At 42.9% G+C, this 27015-nt stretch overlaps 1 long non-coding RNA gene across 2 annotated transcripts in view; it reads left to right on the top strand.

Annotated features, from left to right (window-relative positions):
* LOC114548728 (uncharacterized) overlaps positions 1–27015 on the top strand; it is a 56400-nt gene that overhangs the window by 21569 nt on the left and 7816 nt on the right. Inside the window, exon 3 of one of the 2 annotated variants that reach the window (XR_003691401.1) lies at positions 13358–13463. The exons of the other annotated variant lie outside the window; for it this stretch is intronic. This is a non-coding gene — a long non-coding RNA (uncharacterized LOC114548728). The remainder of the gene's footprint in view (positions 1–13357; positions 13464–27015) is intronic. 2 annotated transcript variants of the gene reach the window in all.

The raw sequence follows: 27015 nt of genomic DNA, 5'->3' as shown, positions 1-27015 counted from the left end.
AATACAGCGGCCCTGGGCTTTGGGTCTCTGTGACCCATACGTTATTCCGTGGTATTTCCATGCTACAGCGGCCCTGGCCTTCGGGTCTCTGTGACCCATACGTTATTCCGTGGTATTTCCCTATACAGCGGCCCTGGCCTTTGGGTCTCTGTGACCCATACGTTATTCCGTGGTATTCCCCTGCTACAGCGGCCCTGGCCTTCGGGTCTCTGTGACCCATACGTTATTCCGTGGTATTTCCCTTCTACCGCGGCTCTGGCCTACGGGTCTCTGTGACCCACACGTTATTCCGTGGTATTCCCCTGCTACAGCGGCCCTGGCCTTTGGGTCTCTGTGACCCATACGTTATTCCGTGGTATTTCCCCTATACAGCGGCCCTGGCCTTTGGGTCTCTGTGACCCATACGTTATTCCGTGGTATTCAGGGCACTCCGGCCTGGCTCGTAGTAGTAACATAGAAATGGTAAGGGAAAGGGGGAAAGAAACAAACCTCATCCTCGTCCTACTAAACACTTTTATGATACACACACACATTTACACTGTTCACATTTGTCTTTTTGTTTTTGTCATCTTTGCTTCGTCTTGTTCTTTTGGACCTTTGTACTCTTTGTACTCAGTTCAGCAGCCGGTCGCGACGCCGGCATGGCCCGTTGTGTGACTCTAAATGTGGAGCTGCATCGTTTTCTCAAACGCGCAGAACAAGAGGCACGCTCAGCACGCGCAGTACACGCGGCACGCGTAGCGCGCGAGGCACGTATAGCTCGCGTAACACGCATAGCACGTGAGGCACGCGCAGCACGCAATGTCCCCCAAGTGGAAGAGATGGAAGACACAAACACACAAGTGGAAGCGATGGAAGACAAAAACACACGAGTGGAAGAGATGGAAGACAAAAACACACAAGTGGAAGAAGAAGAAGAACAAGATGAAGAAGAAGAAGAAGAAGAGGAAAAAGATATTGATGATGATGACCAGAGCGACTCTGACGAGGAAGACGAATGGTCATCCGGCAGGTGTGCGTCAGAAGACGACAGAGACAAACACGACGCAGCCGACGGAGAAAAAGACTGCCGCGGGGAAAAGGACTGCCGCGACGCCAGCGACCACGACGCGGGAGAAGAGGACTACGACGCCGCGGACAACCGAGACGAACTAGGACAAGAACAAAGTCAAGAACAATGTCAAGGACAGGAACAAGAACACGGACAAGAACGAGGAGCAGACATAGCCGCAGCAGCCCAAGAGGGTGTACGGCAAAGGGAGGAAGAAGAAGAAGAAGAAGAAGAAGAAGAAGAGGAAGAAGAAGAAGAGGGCCAAGAAGACGGGCAGGATGAGCAGGACGAGCAGGAGAGCGAAAGGTTCGTGTCGAGAAACGGCGAAATCGAATGGTCCTCAACGACGTATCATCCCAGTCGCCCTCGACCTCATTTCCGTGGCACAGCACAAGAACGAGAAGGAGAACAAGACCAAGAACGAGAACAAGACCAAGAACACCAAGAGCAAGACCACAGATGCGCTAACGCTCCAGAGAACCCGGGACCCACAGAGTACGCGGCCACACGCGTCCGCGACATACTCTCCACGTTCGACCTGTTGGTCACGCGGCGCATACTAGAGATCGTGGTGACCGCCACGAACCTCGAGGGCCTGAGGAAATGCGCCAACGACTGGAAAATGACGGACGTCACGGAGCTGCGTGGCTACCTCGGGCTGCTGCTCCTCGCCGGCGTGTACAGGTCCCGAAACGAGGCCCTGGAGAGCCTGTGGCACGAGGAGAGCGGCAGGGCCATTTTCCGTGGCACAATGTCGCTCAAGCGATTCCACGCGCTCTCGCGAGTGCTGCGATTCGACGACCACGAGACGAGAGGCGCCAGACGAGCCTCGGACAAACTGGCGGCCATACGACAAGTGTGGGACGCCTGGGTGCGGCGGCTGCCTCGCCTCTACAACCCGGGGCCCGACGTGACCGTGGACGAGCAGCTGGTTCCCTTTTTCGGTGTGTGTGTGTGTATGTATGTGTATGTATGTTTTTGTAACTTTTTCATCCTCACTCTTCTCCTCCCATGCTCATGCTCATCGTTGTCCCCGCGTTGTCCGTCACGTCCACCAAGGTCGATGCTCCTTCCGCCAGTACATGCCCAGCAAGCCCGCCAGGTACGGACTCAAGTCGTGGGTGGCCTGCGACGCCGGCTCCAGCTACACGTGGAACATGCAGGTCTACACGGGCAAGTCTGTGAGCGGTGAGCCCGAGAGGAATCAGGGCGCCCGAGTGGTGATGGACCTGACCGAGGGCCTGCGGGGCCCCCGCAATGTCATGTGCAACAACTTTTTCACCTCCTACGAGCTGGCCCGGCGGCTCCTCCACGACAGGCGCCTCACCGTGGTGGGCACGATGCGCAAAAACAAGCCCGAGCTGCCGCGCGCCTTGCTCGACACCAAGGGCCGCGCGGTCTTCTCGTCCAGGTTCGCCTTCACGCCCACCGTCACGCTGGTGTCCTACGTGCCCAAGAGGAGCAGGAACGTGGTGCTGCTGAGCACGCTGCACACGGGGGACGCGCGGGTCAGCGCCTCCACGGCCGCCAAGCCTGACATCATCCTGCACTACAACAGCACCAGGGGCGGCGTGGACAACCTGGACAAGCTCGTCGGCACGTACAGCTGCCGCAGGAAGACGGCACGCTGGCCCCTCGCCCTGTTCCACAACATCCTCGACGTGTCCGCCTACAACGCCTTTGTGCTCTGGCGAGAGCTCAGGCCCGAGTGGCTGCGCGGCAAGCTCAACAGGCGCAGGGCTTTCCTCGAGCAGCTGGGCAGGGCGCTCGTCACTCCGCTCATCGAGAGACACTCGCGTCTCCCTCGCACGCAGGCGTCCTCCGCGCTTGTCAAAGCCGTGGCGGCGAGGTCATGCGCTGGTGTCAGGCGAGCCCGACAGGACCAGCGAGGAGACGAGGAGGAAGACGAGGAAGACGATGAAAATGGACGAAAATGATGAGCAAGACGACGAGGAGGAAGCAGCGCCGAGAGCACCGAGAGTGCCCAGCAAGCGAAAGAGGTGTCAGCTCTGTCCAAAGAAAAAGGACCGCAAGACACACACCGTGTGCGGTGGCTGCCAGAGATACATCTGCGGGAGCTGCACACAGCCCTACTGCGCGGACTGCGTGAGACAGTAGCCTCTTGGCTCGCGCGGCAGTTTGACCTTCGTGTTTGCCTTTACGCAGCACACACACAAAAAAAAAACAGCGACATCAACTTTCCAATGCAACAAGGGTCCCGGGGACCCAAGGGACACAAGCCGCCACGAGGCCAGTAGCGAGATACAAAAATGTCATTGACTAGGCGAGGGTCCCGGAGACCCCAAGGGCCAAATAGTTGCCACCGCGGTAGTTGACGTGGCAAGGCGGTCAAATAGTATACTAGGTTCCCGGGGACCCGAAGGACGAGGCGAGCGTGTGACATGGAATAACATGGTAACATAAGCCAGGGTCCCCGGGGGGACCAAGGAATGGACGAGGTCCCGGGACGTGACATGGAATAACATGGTAACATAAGCCAGGGTCCCCGGGACCCAAAGGACAGAGGCCGCGAGGCTAGTAGCAAATGCATAGAATCACAATGAGCGAGGGTCCCCGGGACCCAAAGGACAGAGGCTGCGAGGCTAATACAAAAGTAAATAAACTAAACAAGTTCCCGTGACACGAAGGACAATACAAGGGTTAATGTCCCTGGGCATTTTCGGATCATTCTGATGAAGGAAAGTAAAAATAGAGGCTTAAATGTCAACTTAAAGCTATATTTCAAATCTGTTTGAGGCTGCTATTTAAAGCCATATTGTAAGTCTTATTCAGGCTGCTCTAAAAACCAAACCTCAATATTAGCTGGACTCATTTCACGCCAGGGTCATAGGATACACATCCCTTAATATCCCTGTGCATTTTCGGAGCATTCTGATGAAGGAAAGTAAAAATAGAGGCTTAAATGTCAACTTAAAGCTATATTTCAACTCTGTTTGAGGCTGCTATTTAAAGCCATATTGTAAGTCTTTTTCAGGCTGCTCTAAAAACCAAACCTCCATATTAGCCAGAATGATTTCACCCCAGGGTGATAGGATACACATCCCTTAATGTCCCTGTGCATTTTTGGAGCATTCTGATGAAGGATTTTAAAAATAAAGGCTTAAATGTCAACTTAAAGCTATATTTCAACTCTGTTCAAGGCTGCCATTTAAAACCATATCGTAAGTCTTATTCAGGCTGCTCTAAAAACCAAACCTCCGTATTAGCTAGGGTGATAGCATACACATCCATTAATGTCCCTGGGCATTTTCGGAGCATTCTGATGAAGGAAAGTAAAAATAGAGGCTTAAATGTCAACTTAAAGATATATTTCAACTCTGTTTGAGGCTTCTCTTTAAAGCCATATTGTAAGTCTTATTCAGGCTGCTCTAAAAACCAAAACTCAATATTAGCCGGACTCATTTCACCCCAGGGTGATAGGATACACATCCCTTAATGTCCCTGTGCATTTTTGTAGCATTCTGATGAAGGATTTTAAAAATAAAGGCTTAAATGTCAACTTAAAGCTATATTTCAACTCTGTTTAAGGCTGCTAATTAAAGTCATATTGTAACTCTATTTGAGGTTGCTCTAGAAACCACAACTCCAGGTTAGCCAGACTGATTTCACCCCAGGGTGATAGCATACACATCCATTAATGTCCCTGTGCATTTTCAGAGCATTCTGATGAAGGATTTTAAAATTAAAGGCTTAAATGTCCACTTAAAGCTATATTTCAACTCTTTTTTTCAGGCTGCTCTAGAAACCAAACCTCCAGCTTAGCCAGACTCATTTCACCCCAGGGTGATAGTATACACATCCCTTAATGTCCCTGTGCGTTTTCGGAGCATTCTGATGAAGGATTTTAAAAATAAAGGCTTAAATGTCAAATTAAAGCTATATTTCAACTCTTTTTCAGGCTGCTAATTAAAGCCATATTGTAAGTCTTATTCAGGCTGCTCTAGAATCCAAACCTCCAGCTTAGCCAGACTGATTTCACCCCAGGGTGATAGTATACACATTCCATAATGTCCCTGGGCATTAACGGAGCATTCTGATGAAGGATTTTAAAAATAAAGGCTCAAATGTCCAATTAAAGCTCTATTTCAACTCTGTTTAAGGCTGGTAACTAAAGCCATATTTTAACTCTATTTCAAGCTACTCTAAAAACCAAAACGCCAGTTTAGCCATACACATTTCACATCATGGTGATAGTATACACATCCCATAATGTCCCTGGGTAATATCAGAGCATCCTGATACAGGATTTTAAAAATAAAGGCTTAAATGTCACTTTAGCAATAGAATGGTCAAAGGCACTTTAGCAATAGAATGGTCAAAATCTTGTTTTCTCCATAATTCCAGGGTAGATATGGACATGCTGGACATCAATGGGACACTGAGGACCTGTATTATGTGAATCAGGTTTTGAATTGAACGGGGAGCCATATTTGGCCTTTTGGGGGCACTGCAAATTGAGGCACTTTAGCAACAGAATCATCAAAATCTTGTTTTCTCCATAATTCCAGGGTATATATGGACATCCTGGGCATCAGTGGACCCGGGAGGAGCTGTGAGCACCTTTGAAATTCAACGGGGAGCCATATTTGGCCATTTTGGGGCAGTGCAAAGTCAGGCACTTTGGCAATAGAATTGTCAAATTCTTGATTTTGTAGCTGGGTTTTCTCTTTGGAGCTAGGTTTTCTCCATAATTCCATAATTCCAAATTTATAAATTTTATAAATTTATAATGTTTCACTCTTTCATCAACAGCTCTCTTTCCTCATGGCACTAATCTCTGGATCTGACAGTCAGTATATTAGCTGGCATCACTCAGGGACTGACTGAAATGTAATCCTATTTAACCAGAACATGTATTTCCTGATGACCCTGAAAAACAAGACAAAAAGCCAGGTTGTAACTGAAATGTTACAAGTGTAATTATGGTAAGATCTAAATCTTGTATTTTACGCATTTACAGCGGTGGCAATTTTTTGCCAGCTTTCCTTTTTAGGTTACGATGCAGCGACTGTATTGCTTTTTCCCTGTATAAGGTGTCTGTGTTCTTCATATTTCTGTAAGATTATCGTTTGCTATGTAGCTCTGGTAGACTTGTCTATGTTTGCGATTGGCCATATGGAGCAAAGGGTGTTTCTCAATCTCAAGAATGCAAAGTACGGACTTGTGTTCTTGGGGAGAACATTCTTGCTGGTTGTTCTTGGAAGAATGAACTCTCAAGTTCACAAGCACAGAAAACGCTGGTAACAGTTTGAGACGATGCGTTCTTCCTATTATTGCTCAACACTCCCAGCACAGAGGCTACCTGCAGGGCTCCAAAATACCAGCTAGAAATAAAAACCACAACAATATAACCACTTTGTATTAAAACAATCTCCGGACAAGAAAACCTCATAATGCTACAACTATTGCAATAATATTGAAAAATAAAACTAATTGAGCTTTTATTTCATTGTTTATGGTTTAGCTCAAATCTAATCCCTACTATTATTAGTGTATAAGTTTAAGTCAGTTTAAATAAAAAAATAAATATGCACTGGTGTGTGCTATGTGTTCCTTTTAGTGTTATGTGGAATTATCATTTCTATATTATTGTAGTGCACTGTATATGCCCAGGGACAACAGATGGAACTTAGCAATTCAAATTATAAAGGTTGGTGTCTCCCCTTTAGTCTAAATAACATGTCATAGCATGTTACCACTTTATGTACAACTGTTCATTTATCATACAGACTGAAACACAACTTCTAATAAATCAGAAAACAAATACACCAACAATATGAACTAAATACTAAATATAATGTATAGCCTATGGCATAATTTAAACAAGTCTCCCGAAAAGAAACTGGTATATCTCTCTCTTCCCCGCCTCTGCCTGCTGCGCTGTGTGTGTGTGTGTGTGTGTGTGTGTGTGTGTGTGTGTGTGTGTGTGTGTGTGTGTGTGTGTGTGTGTGTGTGTGTGTGTGTGTGTGTGTGTGTGTGTGTGTGTGTGTGTGTGTGTGCGCTGGTGGAGTTTAACTCCGAAAAGACAGTTAACCACAGGTTCCCAATCTTATCATGGACATGTGTAGTGATATTTAAACAAACGATCCGTCAACGGCGAAATAAAAGCCTCTTATTTACGGGACTGGTCTAAAAGACCTCTGGCTTACAGCGGGGTCTCCGAGTGTGACTGTCCGAGCGATGAGCTTGCGGCCCCGGCAGGCGCCATTTTGATGCTAACAAGAGATCACCCACCATTAGCATTCCATTGACTGCCATTCATTTTGACATCACTTTGACAGTGAATAACTTTACAGCTGAAGCGTTTAAAGACTCCATTTGTCCATTGTTCATTTCTAAAGAAACACGACAATGTATAAAAGGCTCCATTACCTTGTACCTCACGTTATGGCTCCGTAGCAGACGTTTTTGTAAAAATAGGCTAACGATTGTGTCATAACCAAGCAACTTACTGCCGCATAGTAGAGGAATTACCGTATAGTACAGGAGAAGCTCGCAGGCAGTTTGGACTTACATTAGCTGTTTAGGTTTAATTACTGATGTTAACTAGCATTTTAGTTAGCAATAATTAGCCTGTGCCCATGTTATCTCCTTACCTACGCTCTCTGTCTCTATAAGATTGGGAATGATTAAGGTTTCTCTTGGCACAGCTACCAGAAGACTTACAACTTTCAGACATGTTGCTCACGTCACATTTACGTTGTCTCTCTCAGTTGGAGGCTGCGCAGTAAAGCAAGAGATCACCAGAAAAGTGCTTCTAATAGCCTTCACTGGTCTCCGTCCAAAGCAACAGGGTCTATTGGTCCATTATATACTGTCTATGGGTAAAATGGGCATGTAAAGAACATTTCCGGGAATCTTAACTGTTCTTGGTGAAATGCGAACTTGTGTATTGGGACAGTACTTTGGCAACACGAGTTGACGTTTCACAGGGACACAAGAGCACAAGTCAATAGAAGAACACATATTGAGAAACGCCCAAACACTGCCCCTTTTATGTGAATGCGCGAAACAGGCGTCAGGGAAGGTCCAAGGCAATTCAGAGGACATGATTGATGCTGTGCAGCCATGGAGAGGGCAGGTACAGCAGGGATGTAGCTCATCAAGCAGCCTCCCTGGACGTTCCTCTGGATATCATGACAGGAGGATGGAGAAAAATCGCCTCACCTCTCTCATCACCCCACACTTGGAGAGAATGCATTTCAGCAATGAATAACAGCCATTGCACACATAATGAAGCACCTGGCAAGCACTCCAAACAGCAATATTTCATCCAATTTGTCTGGAGCTGTCATCAGCTCAACATAATAGAGAGTTAGCCGTCTGTACGGAGTGAGAAAGGTGTTTGCTGGGTGCCCCAGAGGTGATATTTTGCATTTACACATTTTTGTGATGTAGTTGATGTTCGAAATCAGCAGTAGCGCAGCGTTACTTCCAAAAGCAGTTTAGCATTTCAAACTACCATTATTTTGTTGGGATAACTTTTAAAAAATCTTTTTTTGCATGACTGCACGTAAACGGAAATATTTGTGGAATATTCACTTTTATTAGCCATGTAAATATGAGAAATATTGTCTTATTCTGAATAAGGGCAAAACCCGGAATAGGCTTGTTCGGGATGAGCTGCACTTCGTCTGTAAAGTGGACGGGAGCAGGCGGCATCATCACGGGCCGGTGACAATAGACCTTTTTCACAGCAGATATGTTGACGTGTCATAGAAGGACAAGCACAGCTGTATTCAAACCCATTAATGATGACTGCATTCCACTTAGGAGAGGCCTTGGTATTGTGTATGCTGACTCACTGAAATAGCTTACTGGGACACTTAATGGAATTGAGCCATCGTTATGGTTATCAATTTCAGCTGTGCTTTTCCTACTATGACAAGTCAAAATGTCTGCTGTGAAAACGGTCTATAAGCTGCGGTCTAGACGCACCGTTTCCAGCAGCCTTCAGTTTGTACAGCAAGTCACAGAAACACTTGCATCCTGTTAGGTCCAATTCTGATTTATTAAAATGTTAAGTGGTCTCCAATTGTTTTCATATTAACACTTTATTTGAAGAGGTGTGCATAAGACTGCCATGACACTGTCATAATTATGACATGACACCTGTCATGAACATGGAGTCTTTTTGAATGTTTATAACTGGTGTTATTAATTGTCTTTCGGTAAATGATGACACTTTTAATGCAAAGTTAGCATTGTTCAAGATGGTTGTCTTATGACAACTACAGTTAGTTAGTTACAGTTAAAATGTTCTATTAAGTAAATGAGGGAACGGTTTTGAACACAGCTATAGTCAGAGAGGAGAACTACAACTGATTCTGCGTTCCAGACACAATGTTTAGCCCGTAAGTTACGACTTCAAGTCATGACTCACAACTTGGTAGCGTTCCAGGTAAAGTCACAACAAACCCTTCTAGCTAGCATTAGCTAGTGGCTACCTAACATTGACGTTAGCTAGTGCTAGCTGATACTAGCGATATCTAGTCGGTGACCTATTTTGGGCTTCATTTAATAAACATAACCTGTAGTAGTAGTAGTAGTAAACAATTGTATGTGTATTGTTTTTATTATAATGTGCAAAATTACTTTTGTTTCCTATTTATTTCTATTTCTCACCGTTAATCACCGGTGTCTGTTCAGCATCAACAGGGGTCGCCATTGTGGTTTATGTGTGTGTGACGTCAAAAACTGTAACTGGGAGTACAATGATCTGGTACGAGTTCACGAGTAGTAAGTTACAAGTTGGACTGACGTTCCAGGGCACTTTCACGGGTAGAAGGTTGTGAAAACACGGGTTACGGGTTGCCTGTAACGCAGCATGAACCCAAGAGGCTTTTAAAGGGGTGATAGAATGCAAAACCGATTTTACCCTGTCATAGTTGAATAACGACAGTTCGGTGGGTAAAAAGGACATACATAGAAGCTTAAAGTCCTATTGACACCCCTTTACTATGAAAATTTCATATTTTGAAACTGCCGCCTAAAACGGGCGAATCCCAACAAAGCTGGAAGTTGACGTCAACCTCCCAAAAACCGGAACCTTTGTCAGCCAATGGGTGTATTAAGATAACGGTCATGTCCCAACATTTACATAGGCTACACAATTGACCTGAGATCAGGTAGTCTTCTGAATCTAGGTCGCGCAGATCTCTGCTATTCCATTACAAAATTCACTTCTGAAACTTTTTTTTGTGAGAAATCAACTATGTAAGGCTCAAATATGGGCCATTTTACGAAAATGGATGGCTAATTGCAAATTTCGTCCAACTGTGTGTCGGAATTCAGCTGCCGGTGCTGCCTGTGTTGCTGCCTCGCCGCCCGACCTGCCTTCCTTCCCACACCCCGGCCTGCTCTGAGGTACTTTGAGCTCCGTCACGACTGGCAGCTCACAGCACTCCATACCCGCGCAAAGTCACCGGTTTTTGGATAATGGACTACTAAACGCTGGTGCTCTGACAGAGCTCCAGGGCCTGCAGCTCCCCTCTTCCTGCTAGCTAAATGCGGTGTGTGTGAGTGAGAGCACGGTCAGCGAGCTTGTTACGCCAGCAGTCTGTTACCACAGGTTCCAGTTAATCTTTTAATGTGTGTAATTATAATGTGTTGAGTTATTTAAACAAACGATTGGGGAAATAAACGCCGCTTGTCCACGAGTCTCATTGATAGAGCCTGCGGCTGGATGTAGCTCTATCAATGAGAGCTAGCTCCTCCTAGAATTGCTCTGAAATTCACAAATATTCATTAACTTGTAATTGGACACCATTGTTAGCTTTATAAGACATTTAGGGAGATGTTGTATACGTGGCGTGATGAAATTCAAACTGTAAATATACAGAAATTACGCCCAAAATTAAGCTAACTATCCGTGCTTTGTAGCTAGCTACACATAGCTAGGATTGAAGTGACAGTCATAGCTAACGAAATCCCCACTGTTCACAAAAATTCATTAATTTGAAATCGGACACCGTTGTTAGCTTTATAAGACATTTAGGGAGATGTTGTATAAGTGGCGTGATGAAATTCAAACTGTAAATATACAGAAATTACGACAAAAATGAAGCTAACTATCCATGATTTGTAGCTAGCTACACATAGCTAGGATTGAAGGGACAGTCATAGCTAACGAAACCCCAACTGTTCACAAAAATTCATTAATTTGAAATCGGACACCGTTGTTAGCTTTATAATAATAATACATTTATTTATAAAGCGCTTTCAAGTCAAAGTGCTGTACAGAACATAGAAAATGCAGTTTAAAAACAGTTCCAATGACTAAAATATAACACACACTCTCAGAAAAACATTAGATTAAAAATTAGGTCTCATACACAACCGTAAACAGATGGGTCTTTAGCTTTGCTTTAAAAACCTCAACAGAACAAGCCTGCCTGATGTTCAGAGGTAAGCTGTTCCACAATGTTGGTGCGCGGAAGGAAAAGGCCCGTTCCCCAATTGTCTTCTTTTTAACCCTTGGGACACTCAGAAGACCCGTCCCCTGAGAACGCAGGGCTCGAGCAGGCACATAGGGTTTCACTAGGTCATTGAGATACAACGGTGCGCTGCCATTTAATATTTTATAAGTTAGCAGCAACACGTTAAAGTCTGCTCTGGCATGAACAGGGAGCCAATGGAGAGAAACTAACACTGGTGTAATATGTTCATATCTGGAGGCTCCAGTCAGAACACGAGCTGCAGCATTCTGAACCAACTGCAGACTCCGCAGACTTTTCTTTGGCAGACCCGACAGAAGCACATTACAATAATCTAGCCTGGATGACACAAAGGCTTGAATGAGGACCTCAGCGTCCTTAAACGACAGTATTGATCTTATCTTTGAGATGTTTCTGAGATGGAAAAAAGCAACTCTGGTCACCTCCTTAATATGTAAACCAAAAGAAAGTGTCTGATCAAAGAGCACACCAAGATTCTTAACTTGGTGTCTACAATTGATTACACAATCATCGAGAGACAAAGTAAAGTGATCATAAAGATGACCTAGTTTTGCTGGTCCAATAACCATCATTTCGGTCTTGGCAGAATTAAGCAACAAAAAATTTGTTGATAACCACCTCTTAACAGCTGCAAGACAGGCCTCAAGTTTAGCTGTGTTAGACTCGCTTCCTACATCTAGTGGCATATACAGCTGCATGTCGTCAGCATAACAATGAAAAGCAATCCCAAAAGAACGGAAAATCTGACCCAATGGGGATAGGTAAAGTGAAAAAAAGCAATGGACCCAGTACAGAGCCTTGGGGAACCCCGTGGTTAACGGCACAGGACTCCTACTTATAAGACCTTTAGGGAGATGTTGTATAAGTGGCGTGATGAAATTCAAACTGTAAATATACAGAAATTACGCCAAAAATGAAGCTAACTATCTGTGATTTGTAGCTAGCCACACATAGCTAGGATTGAAGGGACAGTCATAGATAACGAAACCCCTAATCTTCACAAAAATTCATTAACTTGAAATCGGACACTGTTGTTAGCTTTATAAGACCTTTAGAGATGTGTTGTATAAGTGGCGTGACAAAATTCAAACTGTAAATATAGCTAGTTATGCTGACAGCCAGCCAAGATTAACTGGAACTGTTGTAAGAGATTGCTGGTGTAACAAGCTTGCGCTATCACTCTCGCACACGGGCTATTTAGCTAGCAGGAAGAGGGGAGCTACAGGCCCTGGAGCTCTGTCAGAGCACCAGCGTTTGGTCCATTAACCCCAAAACGATGACTTTGCGCGGGTATGGAGTGCTGTGGGCTGCAAGCCGTAACGGAGCTCAATCGAGCTCAGAGCAGGCCGGGGTGTGTAAAGGAAGGCAGGCCGTGCAGCGAGGCAGCAACACAGGCAGCACCGGCAGCTGAACTCCGACACAGTCTTACCAAATTTGCAATAAGCCATACATTTTCATAAAACGTCCCATATTTGAGCTTTATATAGTTGATTTCTCGCTCAAAAAAGTCTCAGAAGTGAATTTAATAACGTAATAGCCCGACAAACAATAACTTTGCAATGAGACCTGCTGTCAGGTCTCCCATTACTACATTCTATGTAGTTTGCTCAAACCAATCAGCGCGTAGCTCATTCTGAATATTCATGAGCATACCATATTTGGAAGAAAAGCTCTTGTTCCAAATAGAGCCATATTCACAGGGTAGTTAAGGGCCTAATAAAATAGCATTTTGGCAATTTTCAGCCCAACCAATGTTACATACCCCATTAGGAGACCTTAAGGAACAGTGTAAAATACCCTATATAATCATTCTATCACCCCTTTAAAGGTTCAGTAGCCCACCAAGCGCAGATGTTGCCAGTGTAACTAATCAACCGAGGAGCTGCCAATCTGCTGACGACCCTCTGCCACACCCACCTGCACTATACTGCAAGGTAAGCAGCCATACAACATGGTGGACAGGGTCGTCACAACTGCATACTGTATATCCTGGGCTGAGACATGGCTTTCATAGGACAGCAACAAAACGGGAAAAGGGTATTGAGATTTAGTGCAGACGGAGGCTGTAAATGAATGAATTTAGGACTACAGTACAGTGCAATTTTTTCAATGAAGCCTCAGGTGTTGTTTTTGTCTGGCACAACAAAAACCTGAGTAGAAATTAGGCACGCACGGCAGCAATTATCAGAAAGTCATCTAAACTGGAATAAAAGCACAGTCATAACCAGCTGTTTGTAACTTTAAAATAAGCAATGTTATAGCAAGAGAGATTTACAAATCACATACTAAAAACCACAGAAAGTAGTAAAGAGATTAGTAATATATAAATAATTCCACTAAAACTTTGAAATCACAATTTTCCAGTATGACTACATTGATGATTGTAGCCCAGTTGTCAAATGACTATTGCAGGGTGCAGCTATAATTGTCTTGTATGAAATAATCAAATCTTAACTAATCAGAAAGAAATGAAATGCGTAGGAGCATGCAATTTAACTAATCACTACTTTATTGAGGAAATGTTTTTAGGGTGGATTTGGTTTTCTTTAAATGCTGAGTGTCTTGGAGAGTGGGACAAAAAAAACAATAGTTGATTAGTTTTCTAGCTGTTCTGACTCACTGCTCAACCCCTCTTAATCTTCATTAACTGGAAAATATGCAGAGAGGGCTGTGGCTTGTTAGACGTTACAGAGACTGAAAAGACTTTTCTTACTTATTATCAATCACTGAGGTAAAACAAAAGCTGTCTTCACGTTTTTGGGTGTATTTTGGAGTGGCTTGGTGTTTTAGGGACTGTTCGTTATTTATTTCAGGGGCCACCGGAGGAGTTTTGGGACCATTAGTCAAAATAGACATGACCCTCCTCTCGCCAGTAATAATATTTCTATGACCCTCCAAAACAATTTGGAAAAAAGGCTTGCGCTTGGCAAAGATGTACAGATTACACACTCCTCTGTTATGGTGTGGTGGCAATTTCAGTAGATTTACTCACTAACATTGTTGTGGAAACACAATGAGCATGGAAACTAAATGCACACTTCCTGCATTACTGCATTACTTCAAATACTAAGTTACTCCTTTAGTAAACTAGTATTCACAAGAAATAAAACAATAAAATATTGAGACCATTCAGCAAAGCACTCTGGGTAACCTTCAACACAAACTGGTTGCTATGGACTCGTCATTAGGCTTCCTCCACTTCGCTGTTTAAACAAAGTGGAATAAACGTATAAAAGTCCAAATATACACAAAACCCGCAATCAATTAGTAAGCTGACATCAAATGTGGCATTTAGGAAACCTTTATTGCAACCTTGGCACGGTAAGATGTCCAGACTAGCAACATTCATTTTCGTTTTTTGCATCCTGCTGCTCCCAATGTCAGCCAGGAAATATATATTTTTTTACTAAAGCAGCATATGAAATCAGATGTATTACCTACCACCATTTAGTTGTTTTGTGTTATTTAGCTAAGCTATTTATAATATATCTGGTCTTGCCAGACGTTATTATTCCACTCATTTTTTAAACAATGCAATTATCCGTTTCAGCCACCAGGGGGGCTGTGCTCCCCGGGCCCCATAGCCAAACTCATGGGTCAGACCCATCTGGTAGCGAAGGAGGGGCGAGACTGAGAGCTACATGGAAAAATATGCACCAAACAAGCCAGTGTGAAATTTTGCTGTTTCTATGAATACAAAAGTTGGGTAACCCCACCCCTCTGGACTAAAAAATGTTGGATGACCCTCCCCTCAACAAAGAATAAAAAGACATGACCCTCCCCTATTTTCCTCCGGTGGTCCATTCCATAAATACTGAACGGTCCCTTACCCTTATTTTTACTTTGCCGGTCTTGCTGTCTGGGATATGGACAAGCAGGCTAGCCAAGCATGCATAATAGAGGCAGAGAGCACACAAGCCTTGATACTGCAGAGATTCCTTTACATTTTTTTTATTCAACTAAATTTGAATGTATGTGCAGTATGTGTCTGACTATATTTTGACCCCCCTTACCGCCGGCGCCCTTGCTCGAACCACACCCATCTTCGAACTCTGCCGTCATTTTAATGTCGACACACCTGTATATTTTATATATAAAATATATATTTTTCGTAAGTGTGTCTTGACGATTATTGGACCAGGGGCGTAAAGCTGTGGAGCGATCCACAGACAGACCTTTAGGCAAACCACTTAAAACCGATATGACACACACAGACTCCCAAGGTGAAAACAATACCAGCGTCGCTATCACACCTCTCCTAATGTGACTTCAAAAACTTAGAATAGCTACATCAGTGTGGCACACCATAAACATTTCATGAATTTTAAGCATTAAAATGAAGATGTGTAAGCAAATATAAAGAAGTGTCTGTTGCCCCAATTTGGACACATTGAACACAGGTTCAAATCAACATATTACCTTTCCGTTTGCTCATTTTAATCACAATGTTGCTTAAACGCAGCTTGCACACTCTTAAAAACTGTAAAAGATAAGTATGAAAGTTATATTCCAACTGAAGTTACCTGAATGCTTCTATTATTCAAACACTGCTCAGTGAGTTTACAGTGAGTTATGTCCAAGGGATGGAAGGTTATCAAGTGAGAATAATGATCTCACTGGGACATAAACTAGTAAAAGAAAAGTGTTGCTGTTGTGGGAAAAATTGTACAACAAAAAAATTATTGCACGCCCTATTTTTATTAATTCAATTGGTGTTCTCAATTCATAGAAATGTTATGTATTTTTATTTTCTATCCAGCCCCACCTTTGCCCCTCTTTCCTCCCTCTCTGCCCTCCCCGACTGCAGGAAAAGCAAAGCTGTCTGCTGGTTTCGTTGCTGTTGCCCTAATGTCATCCTCCCTGCCCAGTCACCGGCCATCTGGCTCCTCTACTATTGGTATTCATTACCAGTGACCTTCAGGAGAAACGTGATGAGTCATTGTGCACATTTTAAAAGCATTTACCTTGGTTAGACAGACCCCCAGACTGGGGAAGGAGATGGTAAACGAGAAAGGGAGGGCTTAGCAGAGTGGGCGAGGATGAGTGGGAGGTTGGGGGAAAAAGTAAAGAGTGATGGGGAGGGAGAAATATAATGACAAGGGAATACTGGTGATGAGAAATTAGCCTGTTCAGTTGGGCATCGATGTAGAAACCAGGGAGAGGATGAGACCGCTGAGGGTGGGGGGGTTGGCGAGGGGGATTCCTGGGATGAGTCACCTCAAAGCCCTTTGTTATCTTTAATCTGCAATGTCATCCTTTTGCAGCACTATTGAGGCAATAAGAAATGTAATACAAATGATGCAAAAGGGAATACTTTTTGAGCAGAAAAAGCACAGCTGTCAGGGTATAGTCTATTGGATGACACGGATACAAAAAAGATTCAGTAACGTGCTGCTGCAAAGCAAACACAATGGAGCAGGAAGACAAAAATCTAATCACAGTGTGAGAGAGGACTTTAATTCTAGATAACTTCATTGCAATTATTATTACATTATTACAAAGGTGTGGCAAATTAGGTTAAATGACCAATTAGTAGCATTTGTGAGTTGAGTCAGAGACACTTGGGTCAAGGAATTGGCCACTTATTGCAAATGGTTCTCCAAATGGTTGGACTAGGCAGAAAAGGCTCTGCTCTTTGAGGGAGCTCTCAAAGAATATAATCAGCTACAGGGATTTGATTGAGAGGGCTAATTGCCTGTCAAGGAAGACATACATCAATGTCAAATCTTAGCTTAATCAACAATACCAAAAACCTAGCAGATAAGGAGGCGTATGGTGCATGAACATACAATGTGAGTTAGAAGAATCAGGTGATAATGGCCACATTGGACATCTGCCTGTGTGAATATGATTGAATGATACTAGTGAGCTGGGAGAATCCGTGAATAAGTTGTTCTTTTCATATTCAATTGGACATCCAAAATTGTAAAAAAAAAATATTATTTAGTTATTCATTTTTGAATCCAACCAAAAACAAAAAAAAGAATATACATTTTTTTGTCTTACTTCAATTTGTGAAATGAAAAAAATGGGCTACGGTACGAATTTGATTTTGATATTTAATGTGTCTGATTTGTGTGACCTGGAAATTGCTGACTTCTTCGTGTGTTGCACTTCCAGCAAATCCACTAAGGTGATGGTGCTACCTGATTTGGTTTAATGATTATAAGCTTCATAGTGAGGTTCAAGACGGCGGGTCTACGGCGAGGTAGTAAAAAAAAATCAATGCAGGGAGCCTCCAAATTATGATTACGTTTTTTTATTTTTTTTATTCAAAAATTAGAAAAGTCCTAAAATGAATCCAACATATTATTAGCAAATATAAATGCCCACTGATGATAGGCTTACTGGCTTATAGGTAAGGTAGTCCACAGATAGTTATTCCTAAGGATTCACAGTGCCACATGTATATTTAACATTAAAACTATTTTAATAGCTAAGTATTCTATGCAAAAAATTTATGTATAAAGGTTTTGGGCCACCCTACAGTTAACCAGTTAAGGGGTCCTTTGCTTAAAAATGTTGACTCCTGAATTATGATTATTATAATTATCCTGATTCCCCTTTTTCGCCCGGGACTCCCTGGAACTCCTCTCATGGAGTCCCACTTTGGGAACCACTGCTCTAATTTATGAGTTTGGAGCAAGCCGTCTGAGCCATCTATAAATCCTGAATGAATCTTGTTTAATGGATTACATGTGCAGGATGTAACACATTCCAAACAGTATGCTATATTAATTGAGTATTTTCATTATTAATATTGGGGCAAGATAAGTGTTTCACAGAATACACACAGTATTTCCCTCAAACTCTGTTTCTTCCTTTTGCAAAAATGCAATATATTGAAGCAAATATAGTTCTTTCTACAGATGTCATGCTGTCTAAAGATTAAAAAAAGAAATGCACTTTGCAATAATGCACATTCTGGTGGTCAGATAACCACACTGGGGGCTTTCATCTGACAGAAGCACACATGCCATTTCTCGGGATGCCTTGGTGGATAGACGGCCTTTAACTAGAAAGGTTGCCGTTTCATTAATGTCTCAGAAAATGCCATTTCAGTTGCAGGACTTTCTTTGTGTCTACAATGTATGAAAAGACTGACATATATTGCCGTCATAGTTAATCTTTTTCAGACTCTGTCCATTGTGTCAAATCTATGGGGTTCTGGGGGCATGCTCTCGAGGGGAGATTTGTTTTTCCATTTACAGCAGCTAGATCCACTATTTTCAACCCAACTGATAAAAAAAGAAAATAATGCCTAAACTCTGTACATCATTTGGATAAAACATGATAGTTGCCAGGGAAAACAAAATCTTCCTGTAGCGCCTATCCTATTTAGTATATATTTATTCTCCAACTGTCGTCATCATTCTGAAACCAGAATGCAAAAAATCTTGAGCATGACTCATCATTTTCACTCCTGCCACCTAAGAAGAGGCAAAACTGATGTTTCTATTTTTAAGATGCGAAAGTAGGGTAAGGTTTCAACGTAAACAACATTAATAATATTGAAACCTTTTTTTGTTCCATCATGCTGGAGTAGAGTTCACAAAATGAATATTCAGCAGACAAATCTACATTTAAATCTAAATGCCATAATAATCTGGGTTGCTTTAACTGCAAATCCCAAACATTACCAATTCAATCTGGTCTTCAATACTATAGCATAGTAGTAGTAGTATCATAGAACAGTTGAAGGTATTTTAAAAACTTAAAAGATTCTGGGCTTTTGAAAAAACATTTGGGGCTGCCGTTGCCTGGCAGTTTTTTTGCTCTGAACTGTTGTGACCCGGCGGACAGATTGTGTTTTCTAGGTGTATATATGAACACAATCATGAAGAGGCAGTGAGATCTGTCGGTGCTCACCTGCAGCTGCGACTGCAGGCATTTAATTCATTTCAATTCAATTTTATTTATAGTATCAAATCAGAACAAGAGTTATCTCAAGACACTTTACAGAGCAGATCTAGACCACACTCTATAATTTACAAAGACCCAACAATTCGAGTAATTCCCCCAATAGCAAGCATTTATTGTGACAGTGGCGAGGAAAAACTACCTCTAAGGGCCGGGACACATCAGGCCAATTATCGGCCGTGGGACAGTCTGGCGAGGTCAGTGACTCAAATCGGTTCGGTGTGTCCCGTGTCGTCGTCCGTCTGGGGGGCTGTCGGCGTTCATTTTGGCCGACCGAACATGTTCGGTCGGCGGCAGGGCCGTCGGGACTCACCCGGAAATGACGAGCGGAATGAGGAGACTACAGTGTCTCAAAATCTGATGAAAATCTTTTAAACTGACCTTTGTTGAGCTGAAATGAAGACAGATTCAGCAACTGCATGGCCTATTTCTCGCTTAAAATGTTTTCAGAAACACGTTTCAGTGAACTATTTTAATACAATATGAGATCGTATTCTGAACGGCCGCCATGACAGTCCAGGTCTGAATTTCCGGAGAAAACAAACCCATGTGACGCGTTCGTCCAATCAGCTGCCGGTTTTCATTTCTAGGGCAACATTACAGATTAGCGCCACCTGCTGTTATGGAGGCGTATTACGTCTCGTCTCCTCTCGTCTTTTTGGTCTGTTCTGTGGCAGTTTTTTGGACCTCGACTGATCATATCGACGGGGTTTTCTGTCAACGGTCGGCTGTCGGCTATATGTGTCTACACCATTAGGGAGAAACCTTGGACAGACCCAGGCTCTTGGTAGGCGTAGGCGGTGTCTAATGGTGCAGGTTGGGGGTGTGACGAACAGTGGCAATAATGGCCACAATAAAGATAATGGAATTATGACAAGAAATAGTAGCTGTAGTAGTTCAGGGCGTAGCAGGGTACTGCAGGGTGTAGCAGGGCAGATAGATAGCTTAAAGACCACACACACAACATACACATACATGATGAACAGGATGATAAAATAACAGGTCAACATGAATATTATGGACAGCCGTGGACAGTAGCAGGGCAGAGAGGGATTTTGGTACACACACCACGATGACTATCTTTAATCCATGGCTGATTTTGCACCTTCGTGATACATTACACTGAGAAGGTAAACGGATATATGCAGCAATTTATCTTTCTCGACTCTCATCCCTGCTGTTTCTCTCTTTTTCTTTCACACGTACGCACACCACAACCATTAAAATGAATTATTCATGACATCTGGGAAGTGACGCACAGCAAAAACATTCCGTGGACGAGGGAAGAAAAAAAACATGCAGCCCATTTATCCATCAGCTGGTTGCGTATATGAGTCATCAATCATTCCTGATCGCGGGAACTCTTTTCTATTTCTTTTTTTGTAACGCACACACGGACAACATCACGCAAGTTGTTTATTTTTTTTATTTTGTCTCTACCTAGGAGAAATCAATTCCCAAAGCCAATTCTTTCCACAGACAAAATGGGATAGTTAATAATAGAGGGAAGCTGCAGCTGTGATGACCAGCAAAAAAAAACACCTGTGACTGTTTGCGGATGTCTCTGTTTGAGTATGTATGGAGCAAATGTCCTCACAAGGATAGAAACGTGAATATATGGATATTTTATTCTGTATATTTATTCTGTTTAGATGGTTAAGAGTTAAGACTAGGTTTAAGTTAGGGTAAGGGTTAAAGAATGTTTATGTCACGTCTGCTTATGGTTTTAAATCACTGCAACTCAATGCACAGCTTTTATAATGCTAGCTTTATTTATTATTACCCCATATTCGGCCTAGTAACTTTTCAAAGTAAATGAGGGAAAACAAAACAAATCCAGTTTAAATATTACACATGGAAGTTTGATTTTATGCAATAGTAGATAATATGTATGTATCTATAAGATGTTCTTTTGCACTCACGTCTTTAGTTACAGGTGCGACAGACTTCACCACCACAGTAACGTAAATGAGGATCACTCATGGTGACAATCGCAATAATTTAGTGTCCTAGTATGCCAAAAGCATGATTTGCCCTATACTCTGCCTCTGATTGGCTTACCCTAACTTTTGATCCTTACCCTAAACCAGGGGTTGGCAACAATTTTAATATGACGTGCCATTTTAAAATGGTGGGGAAGGGAAGTTTGGGGGTCCCCTGCTGGAGCTGCTCCCCCCGCGACCTGACACCGGATAAGCGGACGAAGATGGATGGATGGATGGATTTTAAAATGTTCTTGTGTTCAGTTTGCCAGATCAGCATTAAGTCTGTCATCATCTACTGAGCCTGCTCAGGCAGGGTAATTTATTTCCTTCGCTTTCCTTCTCCTTTAATTCTGTGACAAAGGCAAAGACTACTAGCCAATCAGAGGTAGAGTAGGGCGGGTCTTCATGTAATGCAGATGGGGAAAATTCAATCAAACTAGTGTAAATAACAGGCTGTGCTCCTGCCAATGGCTGTCAAAGCAGTCATTTGGCATACGGTTTGGAACATTTCTAAAAAAAAACTCTTCCACACATGTTGCTAGTGTGCCAATGGTGGCACACGTGCCTAAGGTTGCTGACCCATGCCCAATCTAACTAAACCTAACCAACCCAACCAATGCAGACAACAATTACTAGCCAGTCAGAGGCAGAGTAGGGCAGGTCATGACTCCTATTTAATTAAGTCAATTTAAGGCTTTGATAAATGACTTCTATGTATCTTCTTGTGCCTGCTTCACCTGAATATTTTTGGGCATTTTAGGCCTATATTTTTATAGGACAGCTGAAGACATGAAAGGGAAGAGAGGGGGAATGACATGCAGCAAAGGGACGTTACGCATGGTTGTAGATTGCAAACCGGCTTGCTAAATCAACGAGTTTAGAAGAAGTTCTTTTTCTAAATGGAGGTAGCATTGTACAAGTTGTTTGGACACATGTGCAGAATACAGGGTTGTGGCAGAGACATTTGGTGTCAGCGAGACAACCGTTCACCTCTGGGTATACGCGGTGTGCAGGGCCATACGATTCAAGCTGTTGAACCAATAATAAATTTACCTGATGTGGGTGAGGCACAGGCTATAGCGCACCGCAACTCCACTACGCACCTTGTGCCACAAGTGTACGGCGACACTGGATGGGACCCATATCCCGATCCTTCCCCCATCTGATGGATACCGGGACTATAGTCATGTTCGTTACATCACAACTTATTCAGCAAAGATGTTTCCATCTCCCATTTTGCGCATTAACTCTTTTGCGAAAAAAGGTTGAAACCACCTCAAGTGTATTTAAGAAGTTTTTTCGAATTTTGCCATTCCCATCTACATTTTAATGCAATACTTTAAAATGTGTATAAAAATACATTGATGTAAACATGACTAGTGACAATGTAAAATAAGGATTAAAAAAAATTGTGAATAACCGTCCTTGGTGTATATATAGGAGTAAATGTTAGGGGTGCAACAGATCACAAAACTCACGGTTCTTAATGGATCTCAGTTTGGAGTCACGGATCGGATCAATTTTCGGATCAGCACAAAAAAGAGGGGACAATATTTATTACTTAAATACACTTAACTAGTCGTCGCATAACGCACATTTTAACCGTAATGTCCACTAAAACGACCCGTACCGGCTCAAAGCCCCCTATTCTCAGGTAACTCAACTATCAACTGCCGCGGCTACAACGGAGCTCGGTATGCTCGATTAGCTGCAGACCGTCACACACACATAACTAAACGCATGATGGTGGAGATGATAAAGTAAAGAGTACTTTGTAATGTGATAGTGCCAAAACTGCTCATACAGCAGCTGCCAGCCTAGCGAACCGTCATACCAGTCATATCAGAATAATTTATTATTTAAATTGTCACAGGAATGTCCGCAGGGACAGCAATGGCCTGAACAAGAAGTGTGTGATCTTCGCAGACGCTAAGGGATTGGCCCTCACTGCGGTGCGGCTATTTATCCCTGAGACCTCTTCCCCTGCTTCCACTCTGGTGATGAAACCGTCCCTTGCCCAACTGCAAGGCCAACAGCTGGCCTCAAACTAACTTTTTCGTCTGCAGCAAGATGGCGCCTGTGTTCGGCTTTGCTTCTGCTCTGTCTCTGCCCTCACGTGTATCTGTGGTTTTTTTAGTGTTGTTCTTTGTTTTCAGCCCTGAAAACTAATAGCTGTGTCTCAGCTGTTTTAAAATATGATCGTCACACGCTATTCCGCATCAAGGAGACTGTGAATGACTTTTCTGTTACCTGGGCCAGGTCCTCTGAGTTTTTCCCTCCAAACTTTGAATATTCCACGTCATCACCGGTGTACCTGCTAGTCACCAAGCATCGCGGCAAGAGAAGGCAGGGCCGGCGATTGCCATAGGCGACCTAGGCGATTGCCTAGGGTGTCAAATGTGTTGGGGGCGCTGTGTTGCCCTTTAATAATAATAATAATCCCATTAATAATAGAATTAGAATGATCATCATAGGGCGCCCCCTCAGCCACACGTTTACTTGTCAACCTTTCATTATGCGACGTTTCCAGTCTACGGTTCAGACTCAAACACACGGAGCTCTGAAGTCGCTAGTGTCCACTCTCGCTGGAAAAATAGAGACTAGCAGCGGCACAGACACGGAGCTGCTGCAGCGCGCCTTCCCTGGTCTGTGCAGCTTCAGGTTTATAATGGACGCGCTCTGCTGTGGGCATGCTGCGGCAGATGTGTCCCTATTTCTGCGTAGTTTTGTGTTTCCACTTCCAATGTAGACCATTTCCCTAAACTGTCTCATTCAGAAACCAGAGACCCAAACGGGGCTCTGAGTCCGTCAGAAGGTCTGAGGTCTACCGTCTCAGCAGAGATATCACGTAATGCATTGCAGAATATGGTGCAGCTGGATTATTTACTGAAATATAGTGACTTTATTCTTGTAATAGCCTATTGTATTATCACTTTATTTTTCTCAAAATATCACAACTCTCCAAACCTCAGAGAACACAGTTGAGATATACTGTATTTTGAATGTGCACAAAGTTTTGAACATGAGCAGAAATCTTGCTCAAACCCATCTGAAATATTACAGTCCAGGGGTTTATTAATTCATTAAAATTAATTAATGTATCATTCAGGTGAATAATTTTAATATGCACATTTAAGGTGGTTACTTCCTCAGCAAAAAAAGCAAAAGTGGGAAGAGTAAATGATGCTAGGCTACATGTGTGCTGACTCAGATATAATTAGAAACATCGATCCAAAGGAGAATAAATAGATGAAAGCAATACAGAATGCCTGAGAGCCTTACTGCAATATACTACAATATACTATTTCCAGCATAAATTTATTCAGAAAAAGTGAATAAAAATTCACCAGAATGCAGGAAATGAAGTATTTAATGCTAAAGATTTTCAGGGTGTGGACCCCCAGACCTCCCAATCATAAGTCACCATGCACACAAATCTGGAAACAAAACTCAATCTCGCCTAGGGCAACCAAAGGGCTAGAACCAGCCCTGGGAGAAGGAAGCTGGTGTGAGGAAACAACGTGGACAGCCACCATGTCCAATTGGTCCCAGATCTTTCTGGTTCGAACGGTGCTTGTGGTCGGTTCCTGTCTGTAAGGTGTCAATCCCGACCCATCTGAACGTGCCCAGCCGGCGTGATTTGCTCTGTTTAACGCGCGCTCCATTGCCAACAAGGCGATCATCCTCAATGATTTATTTACAAAGGAACATATTGACTTTATATGTTTTATATTGACTAACTGAGACTTGGCAGCGAGAAATGGAGTACACCCATCTCAATGAACTGTTTCCTCCAGACTGTTCTGTGTTTGGGACACCGCGGGTGTCGTGGCGAGGAGGCGGACTCGCACTCGTGTACTGGGACCGTTTCTGCTGCAGGTTGATAAATTCAGACTCTTTCGACTCCTTTGAGCTACAGATGACTAAGGTTGGAAATACTGATTCATTTTACTGTGTCTTAATTTACCGACCTCCTGGTCCTGCTCGCTTGTTTTTAGATGATATTGAGTTTTTATCTTCAATTATCAAACTTGAAAATGTTCTGATACTTGGGGATTTTAACTTCCATATTGATGACTCTTCATGTACTGTGGCATCTGAGTTCTCACTGAATCATTTCATTTTAAACAGTGTGTTTCCAGTCCTACACATATAAAAGGCCATACTCTGGACCTTGTTTTTTCTTTAGGCCTGAGCATTGACCAGTTGAGTGTTATGGACATTAATGTGACAGATCATTGTTGCATAATTTTCAATCTGTCTTCTAATGTTGACTGTCTTCCTTGTAGACTGATGCTGCAAAGACGCATTATTAATCAAACTACAGCTGAGAAATTTTCTGAGTTATTTGACCCTAGTTCTTTTATTGATTGTAGTGATGCTGAATCTTTTCTTCAGTCTTTTAATAATCATTTTCTGTCGGTTTTAAATACAGTTGCTCCCCTGAAAAGTAAAAGCACATTCCCTAAACTTTCTTGCCCTTGGATGAATGAAGAAATAATGTCTTTCAGGAGAAAGTGCCATAAAGTTGAACGTTTGTGGAAATCCACAAGTCTGGAAGTACATAGACTGCATTTGAGGGAGTTTATCACACTCCTTAATGTTATGATAAAACAGGCCAGGTTGGATTATTTTTCTAATCTGGTAACTCTGAACAAGAAAAATCCTAAAGTCCTGTTTGATACAATATCTAAGCTTGTCTCTCCCCTTGCTCCCCAAAGACTCAAAGACCGATTGTAATAGGTTTTTACATGCTTTTGTAAACAAGGTGCAAGATATTAGAACTACTATAAACCCATCTCTTGATTTATATCCTGTGGGTCAGCTGCCTCATAATCTTGGGATACTTTTTCACCTACCACTCGAGATGATATTAGGGTCTATTAAGTAAAGTGAAACCATCTTCAAGTCCGCTCGATGTATTGCCGACTTCATTGCTATTAAAGGTCCAATATGTAATATTTGTACTGTAATAAATCCAAAAATGACACCAATGCCACATCAGATATTAAGGAAACATGTTAAACTAAAATACTATCTTTTCTGACAACAATGCTAATGTCAGTATTTTTTCTTTTTGAAATTTACATTCCGTGAAGGAATTTATGTTTATGTTTTGATCTGTGTGTTGTTATCAACGGCCCAATTTGACAGGCAGGCCGGGTTGCCAGATATACCTGTAAAAACGTAAACCCAGCGCGCTACAGCTGTAACGGTAGTACAGCCATGAAAGCAGCAAACAAACGAACAGTGTCGGAGATAGATTCTACATGACATAAAAAAAGAAAACCGCATGTTTCTAACAGTTGCATGACCAGAGACATAACAACCCCCTGGTAAATATTGGAGATGTATTTGAAAGATGGAGACAGCTTGGATCCCAAAAGGACGCAGAGGTGGCTTATTTCCTCCTGAACAGGTAAACATTAGCTTCAGGCTAATTTATCACAGCTACTAGGGATGGGCATTTTTTGTCATTTGAACATTTGTGTACTTACATTGAATTATATAGCTAGAGTACCCTAGTTGGTTACTCGCAAAAACAATTGAGACAGCCAATAAAGTGATCCCGACTGGTCCT

The sequence above is a fragment of the Perca flavescens genome, chromosome 21 (genome assembly GCF_004354835.1).
Source record: "Perca flavescens isolate YP-PL-M2 chromosome 21, PFLA_1.0, whole genome shotgun sequence".
NCBI classification, from domain to species: Eukaryota; Metazoa; Chordata; class Actinopteri; order Perciformes; family Percidae; genus Perca; species Perca flavescens.
This window is presented reverse-complemented; position numbering and strand designations above follow the sequence as displayed.